Here is a 22,973-nt window from a genome sequence, read left to right on the forward strand (position 1 = left end):
GTAGTAAACAAATAAATGAAATCCAATAGCTCCTTTATGTAATTTTTAATGTATGTTAAAATGTTTACATGGCTAAGAATAAATTATGAACAACCTGAAGATTTTTTGGTTTGGTTTGCTGATATATAAATCAAACAAATAAATATATAAAACAAATCTGGCTATGTTTTTATGTATTTTGGCATGGAATTACCAAAAACACATGGCAGTAGTTTTTAAATTATAATCTAATAATTAAATGCTTTAAGCAGATGTCATAAAATGCCCATCATCTTCAACTGTAATAACTTGTAGTTTTTCCAAGGACATTCCAGTCTTCTCTATGTTCATATTCATCTTAAACGTTAGCTTCCTTCTCCATTTCCCTGACCATTGCTATGCACAATTGTTTTTGATATTCTATCATCCATTCACATTACATACCCAAATTATTAATATTTCAAGTTTGATCATTGCAAGGGAGAAGATGACCAGCCTTTATTTCATCTAGGAATGATTGTATGGTTCTTTTTGAAGTCCACAATATTTTCATAATCATTCCCAAATTCATAATCTGAAAAAAAATCAATTTTTAATCTAGTTTTTTCAGTGTCCAGCTTTCACAGAAGAGCATTACTTCAGTCACAACAACTGATATTTGTTGTCACTGAACTGTCCTTGTCTTTCATGAGCTTGACTGAATTATTATTGCCTTCTTCCATATGATTAATACTTTCTATTATCTTCTTGTCAGTCAACTCTAAATTCATTTATCATGCTGATTGACACTGTCTTCTTATACTGATAAGATGATAATGATAACCCAACTCACTAGAACTCACTTTCTAGTTTTATTTCCATAATACAGGTAAACCTTGCTTAACAAACACAATTAGGTCTAGAATTTTGGTCTTAAGTTGTTGCAGTCATTTAAGCAAACCACCATGTGACCTGACTCAATTTTACAACTATTCGTAACGATGGTCATAAAGTAAAGTATCCCATGCATTATTTAACATTTGCTTCCAGAAACAGCAAAAAGGTCACAAATCACAGTCCCATGGGACTTTGTAACTGTTGTAAATGTGAACTGATTGCTAGACAACCAAAATGCAATCATGTGGTGCTCTGTGTGTGTGTGTGTGTGTGTGTGTGTGTGTGTGTGTTCAACAATCATAATTTCAAGAATAGGTCATTATAACTTTTTTTTAATCCATTGTAATTTCAACTGGTTGTTAGGTGAGGACTATCTCTAAGGTTTTGTTTTAAATGTTCAGTTAAAAGGTTAGTGTCATCTTCATATCATACAATGCTACCATAATGTTTCAACCACCAATTTAGTTCCATATATTATATCTTCTGAATCTAACATTCTTACATTTACTGTATAAATAAAAGTATATACTATTATCATAAATGCTGCTGCTAGCCTGTGAATGAAAGCAATCTAGTTTTGTAAAGTGGAGTTGATGTATATAACTAGAGAGGTGAAGATATAGGATTAATTAACAGCAAAGGACTACAATATGAGTGTTGTTTGGATGTGTATAAAAATAGGAATCCATAAGTCAATGATAATAATACTTTTCAAAGACTGGTGATTTGAGAACAAAAGATGAATTTGGAAGAAAAATGTCTGTGCTCTGCCTTCCTTATTGTAATGTCTGTCCTCTGAAACATTAGACTAGACTAGGCTACACTAGACTACACTAGAATAACAGAGTTGGAAGGGACCTTGGAGGTCTTCTAGTCCAACCCCCTGCTTAGGCGGGTAACCCTACACCACTTCAGATAAAATGTTATCCAATATCTTCTTAAAAACTTCCAGTGTTGGAGTATTCAAAACGCCCGGAGGCAAGTTGTTCCACTGATTAATTGTTCTAACTGTCAGGAAATTTCTCCTTAGTTCTAGTTTGCTTCTCTCCTTGATTAGTTTCCACCCATTGCTTCTTGTCCTACCCTCAGGTGCTTTGGACAATAGTTTGACTCTCTTTATAAGCCCCTCCCCCAAGGAACCCTTTGGCCCCAGTGTTTCTGGAATTTTTTAAAGCCTAGAAAATGCAATCATTTTCTTATGTGTGGGGGTGAGGAGTGATTTGGACCCACAACACAGATGTTATTTCATGGTGACTTCAACCACCCTTGTGAGTATTTATTGTCTGGATGTATTTGAATTTTAATCTATTGTATCTAACCAGGGTCACTATTGAGAGAAGGTGCCCTATGAATAAGTTGAAAGAAAGAAGTAAGTAACCCAACATTCAAAATGAATGTAATTCAGGAAGGGAAAATTATTCTATGACATGACACAAAGGGATGAGTGGAAATGAGAAAAAGATGCATAGAAAAAATTGGTGGGCCATTTGGGGATCTGAAAAGGAATGAGAATGGTGACTAATTTTCTATCTATTTAGAAAATTATCTGCATTACAAGTACATGGATTGTTTCATTCAGATCAGTGGTTCTCAACCTTCCCAATGCCGCCATCCTTTAATACAGTTCCTCATGTTGTGGTGAACCCCAACCATAAAATTGGTGTCTCGGTTCCTAAGACCATCGAAAATATGTGTTTTCCGATGGTCTTAGGTGACCCCTGTGAAAGGGTAATTCGACCCCCAAAGGGGTCCCGACCTACAGGTTGAGAACCGCTGATGTAGATGGTTAAAGGATGAGTCTCAACATGTATTGCAAAGGAAGAACTCTACAAGTATAATTGCTTTGATTGTTTAAAATTAAGAATTTAATTAGTAAAAGATCTAAAGGGGATAAAGGATACTAAATGTGAGAAAGAGCTTTTTAATGCTAACAATGGGTCATGGAGGGGGAAAAATGGGAAATAAGGAAAGGACCAAAAGTGAAAGAAGAGTAATTGTGAAGAGAAAAAGTATAAAAAGTAGTAGAAGATAGATTATCCGAACAGAATGAATACAAAGCAAACGTATGGAAAGAGGATTTACACAAGTCTTGGTGTAGGAGGCAGAAATCTCTTATTCTCACACAAGAGAAAGCTATATTGGCAGAAAATTGAGGCCAGAAAGCTACACGGCCAGGAAATTAGAAGAAACATAGCCATTGGCTCAAAGAAATAGGGGGAAAGTACCCTGGTTTCAAATACTGAAATTAGCATATATAAAAGGAAAGATCCCTGAATGTAATCTGGTTAGATGAAGATACACACACACACACACTTGTGTGTATGAGAGAGGTAGTATTCAGCTGGTTCTCTCCAGTTCGGGTGAACCAGTAGCAGTGGCTGTGGGAGGCTCTGCCCACCCACACCAACGTAATGCTTGAGCATTCACATTTGCAAACCGATAGGGAAAGTAAGTGAATCCCACCACTGGTGTATGTGTGTGAGTGTGTGTGTGTGAGTGTGTGTGTGTGTGAGTGTGTGTGTGTGTTTGTGTGTGCATAAACTGTACCCAGAGCAAAATATTGACAGTGTGGAAAGTATATGGAGCAGACTGAAAAGGATTACATTTCAGGGTGTCATCAAAATCCATAGTTATATTAAATGTTGGAGAAAATGAATGAGCACTTCTGTGCGTGTGTGTGAATGTGTGTGTGTGTGTATGTGCACACACACACATGTATGGACATATATGAGTGTTCCCAAGAGCAGGAATTTAGCCTGAACAACAACAACAATACTGAAGCAAAATTATCAGTTCACTAAAAGTTTATTTAACAAACAGAAAGTACATACACAAAACCGTTTGTAAATAGCTACATCCTAACAGGCAGGTTATCAGAGAAAGCAAGAAAAAAACCAAAGTGTGTGTTTGTGTGCCAGGGGTACAATTGGATGGAGATCTCTGTATCTCTGTGGGATTCAAATAATTTAACAACCGGTTCTCTGCCCTAATGATTTCTCCTAACAACCAGTTCACCAAACTGCTCAGAAAGTTAACAACCAGTTCTCCCGAAGTGGTGTAAACTGGCTGAATCCCACCCCTGTCTGTATCTATCTCTTGGGAACAAGGGCAGAAAGACGACAAATTAGCACTCTCTAAACCAGAGCAGCACAGTGAAAAGCAAAGAAGAGACCCATAGCAAATTCCGAATTTCTATCTACACATCAGAATACACATATATAATCAGTAGTGGTGACTTGCTGAAGAATCAAGGCCTCTGAAATTCTTTTTTTTTTTTTTTTGTTATATGAAAAAGGACTTTGCTATTATTACTCAGAAGTAATATTGTGATTACTTCTGAGTATTTTTACATTTTGTTACATTTTCCTGGGATTTGTCTGATCTTCTTTAAAATATTTCTCATTTTCCTCTTAACATTTTCCTCTATTTATTAACATTCCTGATTAAAATAACCACCTTTGCTCTTTCTTGTTTGACACTGGAAGTCTGCATTCAATTATTGTATAAAAGTCTTATAACTCAGTGTTTCAAAAACCATGTTGCTCTGGCTATATTAAGAATTCCTCTTTTATTTTGGAAATACTTTATTTTTCTACTTCACAGCATCTTTTTCCCTTGGCTAGCTGATGAGAGCTAAATAGCTTCAAATAGATCTATACTAGTCTCCCTTTATTTATTTATCAGCACAAATATAACACAAATATAACAAAGGCAACATTAAAAATATGGTTTTCTGCCTGGCTGGTCTCCTGAGTGAGCCGAAAGACAGACAAAGGGAAACAGTGTGTTCCCTCCCATATTTGGGCATACCAGGGGTTGTGACACAATACATACATACATACATACATACATACATACATACATACATACATATATGACTCATGTCAATAATTCATGAGCTGCTTCACATTCTGCACCTTGAAGTATCCTGGGCTGAATTTCTCTATTATCTGTCTCTTATTATGAATGTATTTGATTTTAATGTCCATATGTAGAGTCATCATTTAACTGGTGTTGGCAATAAATACTTTTCCTAGCAAAACTCTAATAACCTGCTTGCTTATTTGTTCGTTCATTCATTCATTCATTCATTCATTCATTCATTCATTCAACCAAGATCTTCCTATGATTCCACATTCCAACATTTTCCTCACCTTGTACATTGAATCATTAGTTAATGACACTACATCTTTTCTCTGTCTTATATTTAACATATTTTGCAATGTGCCCTAGAATTTCCCAAGGTCGTCACCCATTAGCGGTATAGCAATGTATTCAGTTAGTCCTTGACTTAGAACCAGACACTTATGTACAGTCTGCTTGGGCATCCCAGAATCCAACTGCGTGAGGTATGCCATATACCTTACCTCCTTCTTATTTTTGTGTGACATGTCTTCCCTATCAGATATACTTGTGGAAATATTTTTCCAGGAGCAATAGGTATGCCTCCATTGTTGGGAATTTTATTATCATACTTACCTAGGTTTTCAGGCATGTACAGGTATGTGTGTGTGTGTGTGTGTGTGTTTGTGTGTGTTGTATTTGTGCTGATTTTCTATATATATCTATATATATCTATATATGTGTGTGTGTGTGTGTGTGTGTGTGTGTTGTAATTGTACTGATAAATAAATAAAGGGAGACTAGGATAGATCTATGTCGAGCTAATTAGCTCTCATCAGCTAGCCATACCCTTACTGGGATTAGAACCCGGGCTGTATATATCTTAGGCAGGAGTCTTAACCACTAAGCCACGGGTTCTCTTCCTTATCAGTTGAGCCAGGGAAATAGGTATGTATTTGTGTTACAACCCCTGGTATGACTAAATATGGGAGGAAGGTCACTACTCCCTCTTTCTGTCTTTCGGCTTATCACAAAGACCATGCAGGCAGAAAACCATATTTTTATTTTTACTGTTGCCTTTTTATATTTGTGTTGTAATTGTACTGATAAATAAATAAAGGGAGACTAGGATAGATCTATTTCGAGCTAATTAGCTCTCATCAGCTAGCCATACCCTTACTGGGATTAGAACCCGTGGCTTAGTGGTTAAGACTCCTGCCTAAGATATATACAGCCCGGGTTCTAATCCCAGTAAGGGTATGGCTAGCTGATGAGAGCTAATTAGCTCGAAATAGATCTATCCTAGTCTCCCTTTATTTATTTATCAGTACAATTACAACACAAATATAAAAAGGCAACAGTAAAAATAAAAATATGGTTTTCTGCCTGCATGGTCTTTGTGATAAGCCGAAGGACAGAAAGAGGGAGTAGTGACCTTCCTCCCATATTTAGTCATACCAGGGGTTGTAACACAAATACATACATACATACATACATACATACATACATACATACATACATACATATATATATATATATATATATATATATATATATACGAATATATATATTCGTAGATTTTTAAAAATAAAAATCTTATGTTATGTATATTGTTTTCCTTTTCTTCATGTAATATGGTCCTTAGATTACTAATCCTTAAGAGTTAGCCCTACTTTTGAGTGTTTCTCACAGTTCCTAAGAAAGTGGGTGATGAAGGCCAAATGTGTACCAAATACAGAACATAAATAAATAATCTATAAGCATCTGTATCTGCACAAAAGTGCATGCTTCTTAACTTTTATTTTGTGTCTGTCTTCTCTCAAAAGGCAAATGAAACCCTAACTGAGGGAACAAGAAAAACATAAGGAGAGGGTAGGAGAATATGTAACCAATTTAGACAGGTTCAAATCTTCAAGGTCAGATGAATTATATTCTGACATACTGAAGCAATAATACTGAAATAATAGCAGAATAACGTTCTGTAATCTTTGAGAATTTATCAGATCCCAGAAAATTGGAGAGCAAATTCCATTCCCATTTTCAAAAGGGGAAGCAGGAGAACCCAAAGAACTATAAAACTTGGGAGTGCAATATTCTGTAGTGGACAAAGTCTTAAAACAGATTACCAAACAGCGTATTTGTGAGCATTTTGTTAAGCATGCTACTATCAACAGGTCCAGAATGGATTTATCAAAAACAAATAGTACCCAGACTAACTTCTTTGACAGTTACTGAATATATTGTATCTGTATGTGTCATTTTTAAAAATACATTACAGCCTATATTTTAATATTTCCCCATAAAATATTTTCCGTTAAAATAACTATGGCGGATGTCCAAGTTGATGGGCTACAAATATTTTAGAGGGGAAGATAAAATTTAGCCATTGAAAGGAGCAAATTAAAGGGTTTTTTTTTAAAGGACTTATTTCCCTACATGTGGCAAAGAAAGAAACAGGCAATTCTCTACAATTACTCTCTTAACAGGTTGCACCTCTAGCCAACTGGTAGCAATCAGGCAAAACTATGAAGAGGGCAGGAAATCTAAAATTAGGTTTTACTACCTATAATGGAGGATTTATGGGATAATTTAATTGGCAGTCTTGGGATAGAAACCAGGAGAACAGAATTAATGTTTATATATTTCTCAATATAGTCTGTAAACCTAAATGTAAATATTTCTGAAAATCAGTTTAAAAATGCCAAAGGAATTAAACTGTTTTTCCATTTTTTCTTGTTAGGATTGTTAACTGCAATTAATTGGTTCTATTTGGTACATGTTGATTAACAAATAGCTTGTGACTAGCAAAAGGTTGCAATTTAATCTAATACTTTCATGATCTAAATCATGAAACTTAACATTTGATAAAATAACAAGTAGTATAGTTTATTATTTCTGCTGAGTTCTTTTAAAATATTTTATAGTATTATTTGCAAGACGTTATATGGTACTAGATGTTTTTATAATATTAATAATCATTAAGAAAACTTGTTTTTAAACAAGTTCTCGACTATTATGAACCATTATGAAATATTTAACTATTATTTTATTAATTAATTAATTAATTATTAAACAAATTTATATAGCTGCCCAATTCATACAGAGATGATTCTAAAAATCATTGTAAAAATCCAACATATAATAAAAACCATTAAAAATCTCACCCACATATGGCTGCAACAAGATTATCAAATTAAATGTTTTCTTGACTCGGTCTCCATTCAAGGACCTTTCAGAAAAGGAGGCTAATCAGACCCTGGGATGAGATGATGTTCCATAAAGAAGGGGCCATCACTGAGGAGGCTCTTTTTCATGATTGCACCAGATGACAATCCTTAATCAATGGGAACCAGAATTTATCCTGCCTTCCTGTCTTGATGGGCCACATACATGTAATTTAGGGGAGAAGTAGTCCTTCTAATAGCCTGGCCCCAAACCATGTAGGACTTTCATCTCCAAAATAGTACTTGATTGCTGGCACACATGAGCATCTTTAATTGCAACACTGCTTCTATTTTGGGAAAACAAGCCCTGAATTATATTTTTCATAGTGGATTGTCCTTTTAAAATAACTCTCTCTCTTTCGTTGCAGTAGAACAATCAAAAATAGAATTCTTAACTACAGAAAGGCAAATGTGATTTAATAGATATTACTAAAACTGAAATTCATGAATGGAATGCAAAATCGAAGGACATAACATATTCAAAAGAAACAGACCAGACAAAAGGATGGAAAAGCATTTTTAGAAGGGAGAAGATGAATGCATATACTGTATATTAAAATCTTAACAGGCAACTGCTTAGTGAAGAGGTTAAAAAGTGCACATTTTGGCAAGAAGTGACTGCTACTACTTTAAAAGGATATTGGGAATACAGACAGCTATACATACCAAATGTCAAGATAACCAATTCCAACATTAAGTGGTTCCGGAAGAATGACAATATTGTGGTTTCCCAGAACAACAATCCTCAAAGGAACCACAGGAGGATTAAGAACTTCTGAGAAATAAGATACCATACATACAATTGTACAATACTGTACAATAAAGGAAAATGGAGGAGTAACTTTGGAAAATGTTACGGATATATAAGGAGTGTTCTCCTGTTAAGAATTAGAAAAAGTATAGCTGTTACCGTGAAAGACCGAAATTGGTGAATGTCGACTTTTACCGGTGAATATCAACACATACCAAATACGTCGGTGAAAGATTGAATATTTCATTACATTATTTTACATTCGGACCCTCACCGGTGTATGTCGACAATCACAGATATGCTCTGGTGGAGGTCGAAAAGAGAGGAGCCGAGGTGTCGAGAGGAGCCGACAAAGATGCGACTGGCTGTCTCCCGCCAAATCCTTTGTTCTGCTGGGAGTCACGTGAAAGTCCGAAATTGGTGAATGTCGACTTTCACCCCTTGGAGGTCGAATCGCCACTGAAATACGGAGAAGAAAATATAAATCTCTGACATGTCCAACATTCACCATTAGTACTTGGTGAATGTCGACATTGGCCGGTGTAAGTCATAAATAAGGGTATTTAGCAAATATTTCGGACATACACCAAGCGACTATGTGAATGTTGATATTCACCGGTGAATGTCGACATTCTACAGATTTCGGTCTTTCACTGTAACATATACACAAAAGGAACAGCATGAGAAGGGAAGCTAAAAACAGCAAAAAGAATCATTTTTTGGCTGTGACAATTGGAAAGAAAAATGGGTGGGCAGGTGGGTTGCTTGTAAAAAAAATGGAGAATGCCAGGTAATGGGAATCTTATTCAATGATATTCAAATCATCTATTGAGAACTGAATTCATTGCATTTTAGACAGCTATGTACATTAGGCACTATCCAGATTCTGGCACTCAGCAGTGTTGCAAGCATTATATCAGGGGTGTCCAAACTTGGGAACTTTAAGACTTGTGGACTTCAACTCCCAGAATTCCCCAGCCATGCTGGCTGGGGAATTCTGGGAGTTGAAGTCCACAAGTCTTAAAGTTCCCAAGTTTGGACACCCCTGATCTATATGAATAGAGGCCTCTATTCTTCATTCTCAAATTAATAACAGCTATTATTGTAACAAAAGAAATAGAAACACTTACATGTTTGCAGCATTTGAGTTATATATTTCTATAAGATGCGGCAGGATAAAATGATAAAGGTATGTTTAGTACTACAGATAGTCCTCAATTCACAAACATTCATTTGGCAACTGTTCAAAGTTACAATGGCACTGAAAAAAAGTGACTTACAATCAGTTCTTGCACTTACAACCATCATAGCATCCTCAGTCATGTGACAAAAATTCAGGTGCTTGCCAAATGGTGTGTATTTGGTTTCAACGCTCAGGGTCATGTGATCGTCATTTGTGACCTTCCAACCAGCTTCTGACAAGCAAAGTCAATGGGGGAAGCTGAATTTGTTTAATGACTGCAAAATTCACTTAACAATTGCAGTGATTCACTTAACAACTGTGGTAAAAAAAATCATAAAATTAGAGGTGACTCACTTAACAACCATGTTGTTTAGCAATAAAAAATTCTGGTCTCAACTATTGTCATAAGTCAAAGACTACCTGTAGTATAATTACGGTATGTTCAATACATACTTTTTCAAAGTCTATGTTATGTATTTGTGGAGAAATGGTTGAACTTTTATTTATATATCCTTTATCATACTACTCACACATTATTATACTCATATCGGTTGCTTAAATTGCTGATTTTTCAATGATTTATTTCATCACAGTCTCCCTTGCACAAATTGTTTGCATTTAGTTTTTTCCTAGTACAGTACTTTCTTTGAAAATGGTCTAGAAATTGCAAATGCCCAGATGTTGATGGAAGAACATGTTCCTGAGGCTCTTTTAGTAAGAATTGGCCTTTTTATAGGAACTGATCCCTATTATAATGGGAAGAGGTGGAAAGGAGTTAAACACTTCGTGGAGATTCCCAAATTATACAAAATATTTCTACTTTATGTTTAATAAAAAGAGGTACTGTAGTTGCTAACTACAGTGTATCTTTAAAATAATATCTAGTTTGTTCATCAGTTGCATGCTTCTGATTTAAATCAAAGAAGGCAGTTATGTACAAGAAATCCTACAACTATCTGCTCAAAAGTAACTGTATCTGAAAAGCCTACTTCAAAATAGGCATAACATCTCATTTAAATCCCTATGAGCCTGTGAAACGTTTATATCCAATGTTGGTGGCATTTTGTTAAAATCTGTAAGTGTGTAGCTTTTGTTGCAGGAGTTTCTAATTAACATTGAGTTTAGATAAGTCACTTTGCATATTTTCAATTTCACATCATGGCAGTTGTGCCCTCCCTCTTTAGTGTTTGGTGGTTGAAGTTCAGTGACTAATTTGAAGTCAATCTATAGTTGATTTACAACTGCAGCTTGCTCAAAACAGATGCAAAGAAAATATTAATTCTGACTAAGTCTAAATGACTCACTACACTTAAATTGGAGGTCCTTCAAAAATGATATCATACGGCTTCTTCCACAAGTAAGATGCTCAAATTGTGCAAGGTTTTTTTCTTTCTCCTTTTTTCAGTTTTCCAAGAAAAGTACCTAAGAAACATGCCATTTTAGTAAATGTTTAAAAGTCAATTGTGGTTAAAAAAATGACTATAGAAAATAGCATCTTTGCATTTCACCACTTTATTCACTACAAGTATTCTGAGTCATGTCTGCTTATTTCAGTACTGAAAATAAGCCTTTATTACTCTTCATTCCTTTTTGGTTTTCAGCACCAAAACAGGAATGAAAGAGTTAGAATTATGGAATATGTACAGTTTCGTGCCTCATCAAGAGATTTCTGAGTCAAGTGGCTGCTGCAGAATCTTTCTCTCCTGATGATGCTATAAGAGCTTTAAAAAAACCCACAGGAATCAGCATTCAGTTTCCCAAAGGATTGTTCAATGAATAAATAACCCTTTTATTAAAAAAAAAAAAGAACTAGAATTATTTTCTTACAGAGAAATTAAGATTTTCTGAATATATCACATCACAGTAAAATAGATATATCCATTAAATTGCTGTGGTCTGTTTCACCTTATTTACATGTCCATTCTATATTTATATTATTCACATTTGCACTTTGCATTTTGGGGTACTTCCCTCTTTCAAAAGAATTGATAGAAGTTCAGTATTGATCACATAAAAACCAAACATGCAGAAGTATGATAAATACAGTTATAGCATCAAGGGCAATAATATATCTGGTAATAATGACTGTAGTTATTTTTTTAAAGTAAAATTAAGCACATGAATTTTTTTCTGCACATTTAGAATGTAACAAAAAGGATGTAAAGATGGACATAATAGCGTCCTGTCATATAATGAAGTAGTGAGAAGAAACTTTGTATTATGGTGTAATACATGAGTGCACACAAATATACAAAGAGAGAGAAAGTGATAAATAGTTGTTATTCCTACTGACATGTGACAATTGCTAAAATAAACTATATCTGAAAAGCCAACGAACTAGCCATTTGTATTTTTGAAGCAAATTCTGATAATAGCATTGGTGAACAGAGCATGCAGCTGAATAATGAATGGGAACAGAGAAGATTATGTTCTATTGGGCTAAAATTCATTAAATCCAGATTTAAGTATTTATATAAATCCAGATTTGAGTATTTATATTAATAGCCTACTAAGTAGAGATGCAGATTTTTTTTGGATAGGTTAAGATAATATTAGTGATGCCACCAAATCTCAAAAGTATTCTGCTTTTAAGCCAAATACAATGAAGTTTATAATTTTTCAATACCTACAAAATTAAGATTTCATTGTAGCAAAGTTTTAATGCATTCCGGATACAGACTAAGGTTGTGTTAACCATTTGTTATTTGTTCTGCTGAAGAACTACATATAGATCCAAATTTGAAGTACAAAATGTAATTTGGAGTGTTTGGTGGTGGTGGTGTGTAATATCTGTGAGGGACAGTGATGTAAAGCCATGAAAAGATGCAGCCACTTTAAGAGGTTCTCAACATTTGCTATAAGCTTACCTGAATCACACTTTGGGCTCTGAATCACATTTTGCCATTTGAATAGAGGTAGAGATAGCCCCTTGAAAACTCTGCATTGTCTTGCTCTACCATCTTTACAGCTATCCAGATTTTATTTCTGTAACTATTTTTTCAAAGAAAATGATAAAAACCCACTTGAAATGCATAAATCAGGGGTGTCCAAACTTGGCAACTTTAAGACTTGTGGACTTCAACTCCCAGAATTCCCCAGCCAGCTCTGCTTAAAGAGTCTTAAAGTTGCCAAGTTTGGACACCCCTGGCATAAATGTTCAGAATATTTTTAACCATGCTATTAGTGTAACATCTTTTATATTAGAAGCAGAAGCAGATTTTCTAAATGGTCATAAAGACAAAAGAAGGAGCACCTGAATCTACTACTTTCTACATATCAGGCTGCTATTATAAACAACATGCATGGGATAAAAGCCAGTCAGAATATGATGTGTTGCAATCCCCATATTACTTCATCAAAATTCATAAGCAAATATTCAAAAACAATCTAAAAATGTGTAACGAACAACTTTTGTTTAGATCTATAATACAATTCTGGATTTGTAAACTCATTGAGCAAATTATGATTTATGACATGACATCATCAAAAAGATATGAATCCAAGTTTGGAACTGCCAGAAACTTTAGATGGGTTCTTCACATCAATCCCCCACGTCAATTTAAAAGTGCAATCCAGTTCATATTTATTAGGGGAAAGGCAGGGCCGGATTTTCCTATGGTCTAACTGGGCTTCAGCCTAGGGCCTCAAGATCAAGAGGGGCCTACATTTTTTATTTATTATCCATGCCACATTTTTTATAAAGGTTAGTACCAATTACAACATGTTTCATTTAATATATTGATTATATATATATATATATATATATATATATATATATATATATATATATATATATATATATATATATATATATATATATATATATATATATCTCACAGTAATGATGTATTTTATTATCTCTCATGTAATTTACAAACTTAAAAATGGGAGGTGAAAGGGCCCCATAAGTGGAATAGCCTAGGCCCTAGGGCCTCTTTTCATCTAAATCCGGCCCTGGGGAAAGGTCTGCTATTTTTCACTAAGATCTCTCTTTTCTGAAGAGATTTAGAATTCAAGTCTTATTTGCAGAACCTCAGCAATATATAAGTTACTCACTGTAGTATTTGGAAGAATATTCTTACTATCAAGGAATATGTTACTCTCTAATTAATAATGACAAAAATGTGCATTATCATATAACTATTCAGTTTAATGTAACACAAAGAACAAGGTTGGAAGAGGGTTTAAAGAAGTGTAATAGAGTTTGTCACTACTTTTCCACTGACAGCAGTTCTGGATTTCTGTTGGAGGTCATTCTTGAAGTACACTTAGTTTCAGGAGTAACTTATTAGGTAGTATGGAGGGATATATACCTGACAGAAAGAGCAAACTTAAGATTTCTATGTGCTTGAAGAATTTACTATGTGGCCCTCTGGATTAGGGCCATAGTCTTGAAGCACGGTTCTCATTTTAAAATCAAATTACATGGAAAACTTTCCTCTGAGGCAAGCACAATTTATAAGCAATATATTTCCAGAAAAAAATTCACTTAAAAAAACCCCCACTAGCAAAGAAATTGTGCATCATTTGGGGGGAAAAAGGCCTCTAGTGTACAATACCAAACATAGAAAATCCCTCTGGTATTAATGAGAATTTTTGCTTTCATTCAAATAACTGTGCATTCTAATTTTGGCAAAGTCTCATAGTATTTATTTTAGGTCATTTTTTTCAAATTCTTCGCTCAATGTGAAAAATACAGAGATACTTTATTTTTATTTTTCATTTTATATATATATATATAATGAAAAATAAAGTATACATAAAAATTAAATTCCTGAAATGCACTTGTGTCCTGAAATAAAAATGTTTGACTTTCACTGTTATATTACTGCTTTATGTATTCCAGTTTTTCAGAATATACATAAATCATTATAAAACTATAAAGAAAAGAAAATGAGGTTTATAATAAAACACCCACAGTATTCTATTTAGATGTATACGATTTCAAAAATACCTTACCAATTTCTTAACCTACCTTTATGTTTAATCAAGAAAAGTTAGAATGCTGGCACTATTTACAACAGATTTACTATGCTATCAATAAGCATATCAACATTTCTTTGCTATCCGGTTTTGTATTTTTACAGAATGCCAAATGAAATGTCCAAAGAACTCTACTGTATGTTACTAAGTGTTCTGTCTCTATTAGGAGTATATAATTAGGGTTGCAATATGGCTCTGCAGTGCTGGTACAGTTTAATTCCCTCATGTAAAGATATAGAACAAGCAAAAGCATTACTGAAAGAACAAAAGCCTTTGAGCCATGAGAGTCTGGATGAGAGAGAACAGATTGCAGCTCAATCCCATCAAGACACAGTGGCTATGGATTTAAATTCCTCCAGATCCAGGAACCAGAATGCTTCCATCTTTGGTTCTGGATGGGGTGGCACTGCCCTGTTCAGACTTGATGCACAATCTGGAGGTCTTCTTGGACTCAAAACTCTTGCTTAAAATGTAGGTTGTGGCTGTGAGAAGAAGAGGGGTCTTTACACAACTGCATCTCGTGTATCAGCTGTGCCCATTCCTGGACTAAGATGGCTTGCTTGTGGTTAACTCATAACTCAGACAATTCTCAGTTGGACAATTGTAATGCACTCTGTATGGACTGATCCTGAATACCAACTAGATCCTAGAAGCTTCACTTGGTCCAGAATGTAGCAGTGTGGATAATTATGCATGCAGCTTGTTATGCACATGTGACATTCCTACTCCACAAGCCGCATTGGCTCCCAACAGGCTTCCAGGTACAATGTTAGTTGTTACTTGTACAGCTCTACATAACATAGGATTGGATTACCTATGAACTGCCTTGTCCCAAGAACGTCTGTCTACTCTACACACTGTCAGAAAGAGTGCATGCTCCAGGCTTCCCCCTTTAAACACTGTCATCTGATGAGGTCTAGAAAGTATGCCGTTTAGTGACTGCTCTGGAACAATCTCTACCCTCTCCCCACATCTCAAAATACAACAGGCCCCAACACTGAGTGCCTTTAGAAAAGCCATTAATACCTGGCTTTCCCCCTAGTCATTGAAATCAGTTGCGTGGAGTCCCATTTTGGTTGCCATATTGCCCCTGTCTGCTTGCCATACAGATAGTTCTCAACTTGCAACAGTTCATTTAGTGACTATTCAAAGTTACAACAGCACAGAAAAATGTGACTTATGACCGCTTTTCACAATTTCGACCTTTGCAGCATTCCCATGGTCACATGAACAAAATTCAAATGCTTGGCAACTGGTTCATATTTATGATGGTGCAGTGTCCTGGGGTCATGTGATCATCTTTTGCAACCTTCTGACCAGCAAGTCAATAGAAAAGCCAGATTCACTTAACAACTGGGTTACTAACTTATCAACTGCAATGATTCACTCAACAAGTATGGCAAGAAAGGTTGCAAAATGGGGCAAAACTCACTTAATAAATGTGTCACTTAACAATAGAGATGTGGGTTCAATTGTGGTCATAAGGACTACCTGTATTACATTTTATGTTTTATAAGACTAGGTTTTCTTTTTTTAATGTTGCATAGTTTTGAAATTGTTTACTTTTGCTATACTCTGCTCAAAGTCATTGATTGAGTTGTGTTGGCTTGCCAAAGTCCTGGAATCCACATCTGAAGTTTCATAATATAGAATGGAATTTTTGTTTGCATGATAATGTTTTTAATATATATTGAATTTATATTATAATGTTTCTGCAAAGTCTTTTTTAAGTAAAAACTATAGTTTTTTTTAAATTAACCAATTCAAACAGTGCATATTGTAGAATTTAAAATAACTAGTATGTGTTACTTTAACATGTAAATAACAAAGGTGTTCAAATGTTATATATTTAAAATAGTGCTGACTCAAAATTCTCAAATAGGAATTATATTACCTTGATTTTGAAATCTGTAGGCTAAAAATCAAGAAGATGAGGGCAATTCTCATCTTACTTTCCTATGCTGCTGCCAATTTTCTGACAGCATGAATTCTTCAAACTAGTTGCTGACTAGGGGACATTTTTCCCTAGATGGTAAGCAGTAACCAACAGTTTCTGACAAGAACAGCTTTCTCTTTAGCTTCAATTAAAGCTATAGCCATTTAATTTGTATGGGGAAAAGATAATAGAAAATACATCTTAGCAACAAAATAAGCAATTTTCAAATTCTTTCGGGGGTGGTAATATTGAATTTGGTTAAATTTAAAGACTTGTCTAAATAACTGGTCAGTTGATGTATTTTGAGCAATATTAAGTATCAAATGCCCAGTTTAAAATATATTAAAAGAAGCTACTTGAAAACTTAATTCTACTAAGTATAATTTTTGGTTCAATTATATTGACTACAAGTACAATGATGCTTAAAAGTCAGTGGATATTTTTGAATTTTCAATATTTCTGCATAAATATGCCCTAAAATTTGTCATCTTATGTCCCAATAAAGAGAACACAATTCAACAAATAAATGAAAAATATTATACAGTGGTACCTTGGTACTCATCATTACTTGAATCCATAGGTAAGATGAGTATCAAAAATAATGAGTACCAAACAAATTAAGAATAATATAGTGAGTCACAAGCAACCAACACTGGCAAGTTCTAGCTTGTGCACAAACAAATGATCAGTAGCGGGATAAAAGTTTTGCATCAAAATGCATTGAGTACCAAATTCAATGAATTTCAAAGCAATTGAGTACCAAGGTAACGCTGTTCTTGTGAATTTATTTATTGAGGAAAATAATCCAAAGCTACATATTTCTGTGTGGAAAAAATATATGAAACTTTAAGATTATTGGTTCATTTGAAAGAGAAATTAGAATCAAGTGTTTCAATCAATGGGGTGATAATCATATATTTGTGTGATAGGTCTTGCCTTTTCAAAGAAGAGAATTTTGTGTATACACTATTAAAGGCTGATCTTCACAACAGAAGTATGTGGAAGTCTGTTATAGCTTGAACAAAGGAGATTTCTGAGGACCTTTGAAAAACAGTGAATAATGCTCAAAAAGCTGGAAAAAGTTACAAAGCTATTTCCAAAGAGTTTGGACTCCATAGTCTTGTGTCAGGCTAATCATGTGCAAAAAAAGATAATTTAACACCTTTATTACTTTCCCCAGGAGTGATGAACCAACTAGCAAGAGCGAGGTGTATAACATTCTGGGAGTCTCAAAGAACACTAGATTAATGTCTAAGGATCTAAAGACCATTCTTGCATTGGTGAAAGTAATTGTTCATGAGACCATCAGCAGGAGAACACTGTACAACAATGATGTGTGGGACAGGGTTGTAAGGAGAAAGACACTATTCCCCACAAAGAATGTTGCTGCCTGTGTACAGTTTGTGAAAGACCATGTGGATAAGCCAGAAGAATGTTCTTTAGATGGAGGAGACCAATTTTTTTTACTTGAATGAAAAGTATTAAGTTTGGGGAAAATACTGCATTCCACCATACAAACTTTACCCCTTCTGTGAAATATGATGGTTGCTGCCTTTGGTCAGGACAACCTGCCATCATTGATCCATCTCTGAATTCTGAATTTACCAACAAATTCTACAGGAAAATGTCAGGGTATCTGTTCATGAACTAAAGCTCAAGAGAACACAGGTCATGCAGCAAGACAATGATCCAAAATACACAAGACACAATGACAAAAGAATGGTTAAAACTGAAGAAATTTAATGTTTTGGAATAGTCACATCAAAGTCCTAACTTAACTTCCTATAGAAGGGTTTTGAAAAGACCTATAGCAGACAGCTCCTATAAGGAAGCCCATCCCTATCCCTGAGTTAAAGCTGTTCCGTAAGGAGTTGTTTAAAACTACTCAAGGCAATGTGCAGGACTGATCAACAGTTATTAGAAGTGTTTAGTTGCAGTTTTATGCTACCCCAGAAAGGCACACCAGATACTGAAAACAAAGATTCACATACTTTTGCCACACATGTGGCTTTGGACTATTTTCTTCAATAAATAAACAAACAAGTAAAATGTCTTTGACTCCTTTCTTTAATTGGGTTCTCTTTATCTAATTTTAGGACTTAGTGAAGAAGAGGTCAGCTTTTAGACCATATTTATGTGGACATATTGAAAATTGAAAGGGGTTCACAAATCACTGTATATAAGACTTTCAAAATCAGGTATCAATTATTTCTACAGAAAGAGAAACATTCATAACAATCTCATTCTATAATGGCTATATTGAATGTCCACCTTAGTGTTCATATCACCACAAATTAAGGCCTTTGAAAATTAAACAAAATCTTTTAACAAGATGACATTTTTTTGGTGAAACTAAACAAGAAAGGGAATTATTTAGAAAATAATCTGAAGTGTGTTCTATAAATTAAATACATGTGGATTACTTAAAGCCAATATCATGATTGAAGATAATTTAAATGAATTAGGTAATTTAGTTCACAAATATATTATGAACCAACCAATAATTCAGCACATTAGCCTGCTACATTAATTAATCTTTTCAGCCTTAAACATAAAACAGGAAAACAAAGTTTTCAGCCATAATATAAATAACTTTTTTACAAACCGAGTTTTGCTTTATAACACTCTTTGTAGTGAATTTAGTTAACCATCAAAAAAATTAAACACAATCTCTTTTCAAAGTAGTCCAGTTGGAGAGTTCTTAAATTCTTAGTGATTAAATCTCCTAGAGTTGCCACCTCAATTGACGTATCCTATAAATTTGATTAGATACATAAAATCAACAAAAATTAAAATCACAAAAAATAATTAAATTGTGAGATTAAAAATTACAGAAAATTTAACAATAACAGCTCATTAATCCTTGCCATATCTAACCATAGGTAGTACTACAAAAATCTGTTTCACTTTGTAATGGAAGTTATGCAAAAATGTAATTTCTTAAAAGCTTGTTCAATTTTTGCTCCATGAAAATATTCTTTTTCCTACAATGAAAATCTGAAGTAGCCCCCAAACATCTAGTTTGCTGGCCATTACTTACTTAACAAGGTTTTAGATTACACACAAGGATACATATTCCACTGAAATCAATGGAGCTTAGTTATTATATACTGAATTAGTTTAGAACAGCTGTTTTGCTTTCTTAGAATTTTAATGCCCTAATGCTGAGAAAAGAGTGAAAGAAAAAGAGAAAATATCTTTCTAGGGATAAAAACAAATATATTTCTGCAATATCCAACTTAAGCCAATGACCATATATTCTCATGCTAGATAAAAACATTCTAATGGAATGTTTGGTTGGCTCTTTATTTGAACTCAAAGCACTCTTTGTTCCCTTTGCTTCGAACAAGCCAAAACTGTGTGCTTATAGGGTTAAAACTAAGGAATGTGACAGTTCTCCATGTGCAGTCTATAGACCTAACTTTTCTTCTTTCCCCAGTGGGACTCTAAACTACATGAAAACAATGCAGTCCACAAACTACTATTTTGGCACTCGAAAGTTTTGTTCATTTCATATAGTGCTATTTATACCAGGATGATTTTTATTATTATTTTTATAAGTAGCAATTACTGCAACTGTGTTGTAGGTTTGTAGTGAACACAAATAGAAATAGGCCATTGTGGTTTTACTACATACTGACAATTACCTAATAAATGGATGATTTATGCTGGATAGTTTGCTGCTCTCATAATTAATTTTCCAAATCAGGAAATGACATGTGTACATCTATGAATCTAAAGCTTTGTCTTATCCATTATATTATTTCAAATACTTTAGCTGAAAGACTAAACTAAAACCCTGCATAGTGAAAAAATTATGTACCTAAGTATTGAATTGTGTGTTATGAGACATATGTCAACACAGGTGCTAAATAAAGGTATATAATAGGACTGAATAGATGAAAGTGCCAAATGAAAACAATGTAATAATTTAAATAAAATGCATTATTAAAAACAACGGACCAAAAAGAGTGAAAATCAAAGGGAAATGTCAAATAAAACTGTGACATGAATGTAAATATCCATACCGGGTTACTGGATAATAACTTAAGAATGAGTTTTTAAAAGGATAACTACAAGAAGTCAATAAAAATGCATGGCTGAAGAAGAGGTGGGGCAGCATAGAAAATAATGAGAGACTCCAGGTAATAACTTCAGAACTGCTGGATAGCAAATTAAATGTGTAAAAATATGTGTTTTTTTCACAACTGCTTTCCGTATGATCCAAACATGCATACTTCTTATTTTCACAACAGTATAGATGAATTTAGAACCAAAAAAAACCACACATACATTTAGCAGGTAGTTTTCAGAAGGCCTTTGAGCAAATCCTGTTGCCAAGAAAAGCAAGGAACAGGCAATCTGATTAAAAGACATCTAGGTTAGTGAAGAGTGCAGCCTTTGTATTACAGAAGAATACCAGACAAGCTGACTATGGTGGATACTCTGGTGCAATAACATAAAATCTTCCTTTGCTCAGTTTCCATAATCAATGGACCGCCAGCTATTTCATTGCACTGTACCTCTGTTCCTGTCTTCTCTATTGGTTTCTAAACATTCCCCTTTTTTCTTTCAGTCAACATCACAGAAAAATGGCTGTTTTCTACCACTTATGCACAAAAGTGGCTTGTTTTATTCCAATTGCTAGGTTTTCGGAGCCGCTTTATATTGCTGGAGAACTGTAGTTCACCGGCCTATATTCTCAGCGTTGAGAATTCAATTTGACGGAATAAGAATATCAACCACGGTCACGGAGTCTCTTCAGAGCTCTTCTCTGGAAGAGCTGATTGCTGGAAGTCCGGGCAGGCGCCCACCCGAACGGTTGAAGTCCCCCATAAGTAGGGGGATGCCCAGGCACTCAGATCAGGCGACCCTCGATGCCCTGTGACCCAAAACATCGCACCCGAGAAGGAGGGAAAGCCACCGTCCTCACGGCCGGAGAAGTCACACTCGTGACACTTCCCTTAGACCTTCAGAGGCTGAGAGCCCTCGAGCCCCGCACCCACCTGCTGGCCGACCTACCGCTGTTACCTCCCCTTCCCCCAGACAGCTGCCGCTGGGAACTTACCTCCTCCAAGCGGAGGGAGAGCGTTGCCCCGGCCAAGTTCTGGTGTCAGCGCGGGAACGAAAGGGGGATGCCGGTGGGGTCCGCGACCGACTCTCGCCGAGTACGACGACTCCCTTACATCAAGATTTAGCTGCGGACGGCGGGGGCTCCGGTCCCCAAAAGCCTCTTCCCGCCTCTTAGCATGGCTGGCCAGCGCAACTCCGCGCCCCCCCTTAACGCCCAAGTCCAGCTCTTCAACAGGGGCGCCCGGTCAGGCATCCAGAGGCGAAGAAGGTGCTGGCACGCCCCACGCGCGTGTTTACCCAGCGGAGGCTGCGGGTGGGTGCGAGCCGGCTCCATTCAAATCCACGAAAGTTTGGCCATTGGCTTCAGTGGGAGGCGCCTGGTGCACCCAGAAGCTGACGGCCTCTCAGTCACCACCATTCCTGTGGCTAGAAAGGGGAAGGGGCTCGAATGCGGAGCGCCGCCAGGCAAGAGATCGTTTTAAAGTGTGGGTCCTAATTAATGTGTTCCGGGAACATGAAAACCAACACCATCATTAAAAAAAAAAACCCACTCATGGAGCAGATTACCTTCAAAATCCCTTTTGCCAGAGGATAAAGAAGCAAAAGTGAGGTGTTTGGCTCTTCAATTGTTAAGAAGTCTGGAGTGATGAAAGGAGAAGTTTCAAGAAGTTTCAGAAGTCTCCGCAGATCTAGACGTCGAGCTTCTCGGCTTTAGATCTCCGAGGAGGAACGGTCGGAAAGTAAGGACTGCGGAGGATGAGGCTGGACCGCGCATCAACATTTGGTGTTAATTCGCTGTGACGAAAACCTAACCCCTAGCGGACGCCCAGTCTTCGGGCTGACGGCTTAGGATCACGCTGACGGAACGTGAACGCGGGTCAAATCCGGATAATGGAGACGTAGAAGGAGATTCCGTTCGCTCCCTCGGATCAGATTTAAAACTCCTCACGAAATAAGCCGGCAAACGCGTTAGAAGCAGCTCGATTTGTAAAGTACGAGTTTCGGCAGTGTGAAAACCCGGAATCGGAATTTTTTTAACAGCCGCCAATCCAAAACCGATAGTATTTAGAAAGGGGGGGGGGGGCTTACCGTGCACCCTCATGTCCCGCGTTGGTTCCCATTGAA

At 35.7% G+C, this 22,973-nt stretch overlaps 1 protein-coding gene across 1 annotated transcript in view; it reads right to left on the reverse strand.

Annotated features, from left to right (window-relative positions):
• ERG (ETS transcription factor ERG) overlaps window positions 1-21,913 on the reverse strand; it is a 104,254-nt gene extending 82,341 nt beyond the window's left edge. Inside the window, exon 1 of the mRNA XM_081950394.1 lies at window positions 21,844-21,913. The gene's annotated coding sequence lies outside the window, so the exon portion shown is untranslated. The remainder of the gene's footprint in view (window positions 1-21,843) is intronic.
• Between the last annotated feature and the right edge of the window lie 1,060 nt (window positions 21,914-22,973).

This window comes from Natrix helvetica, assembly GCF_964273705.1.
Source record: "Natrix helvetica genome assembly, chromosome: 4".
Taxonomy (NCBI): Eukaryota; Metazoa; Chordata; class Lepidosauria; order Squamata; family Natricidae; genus Natrix; species Natrix helvetica.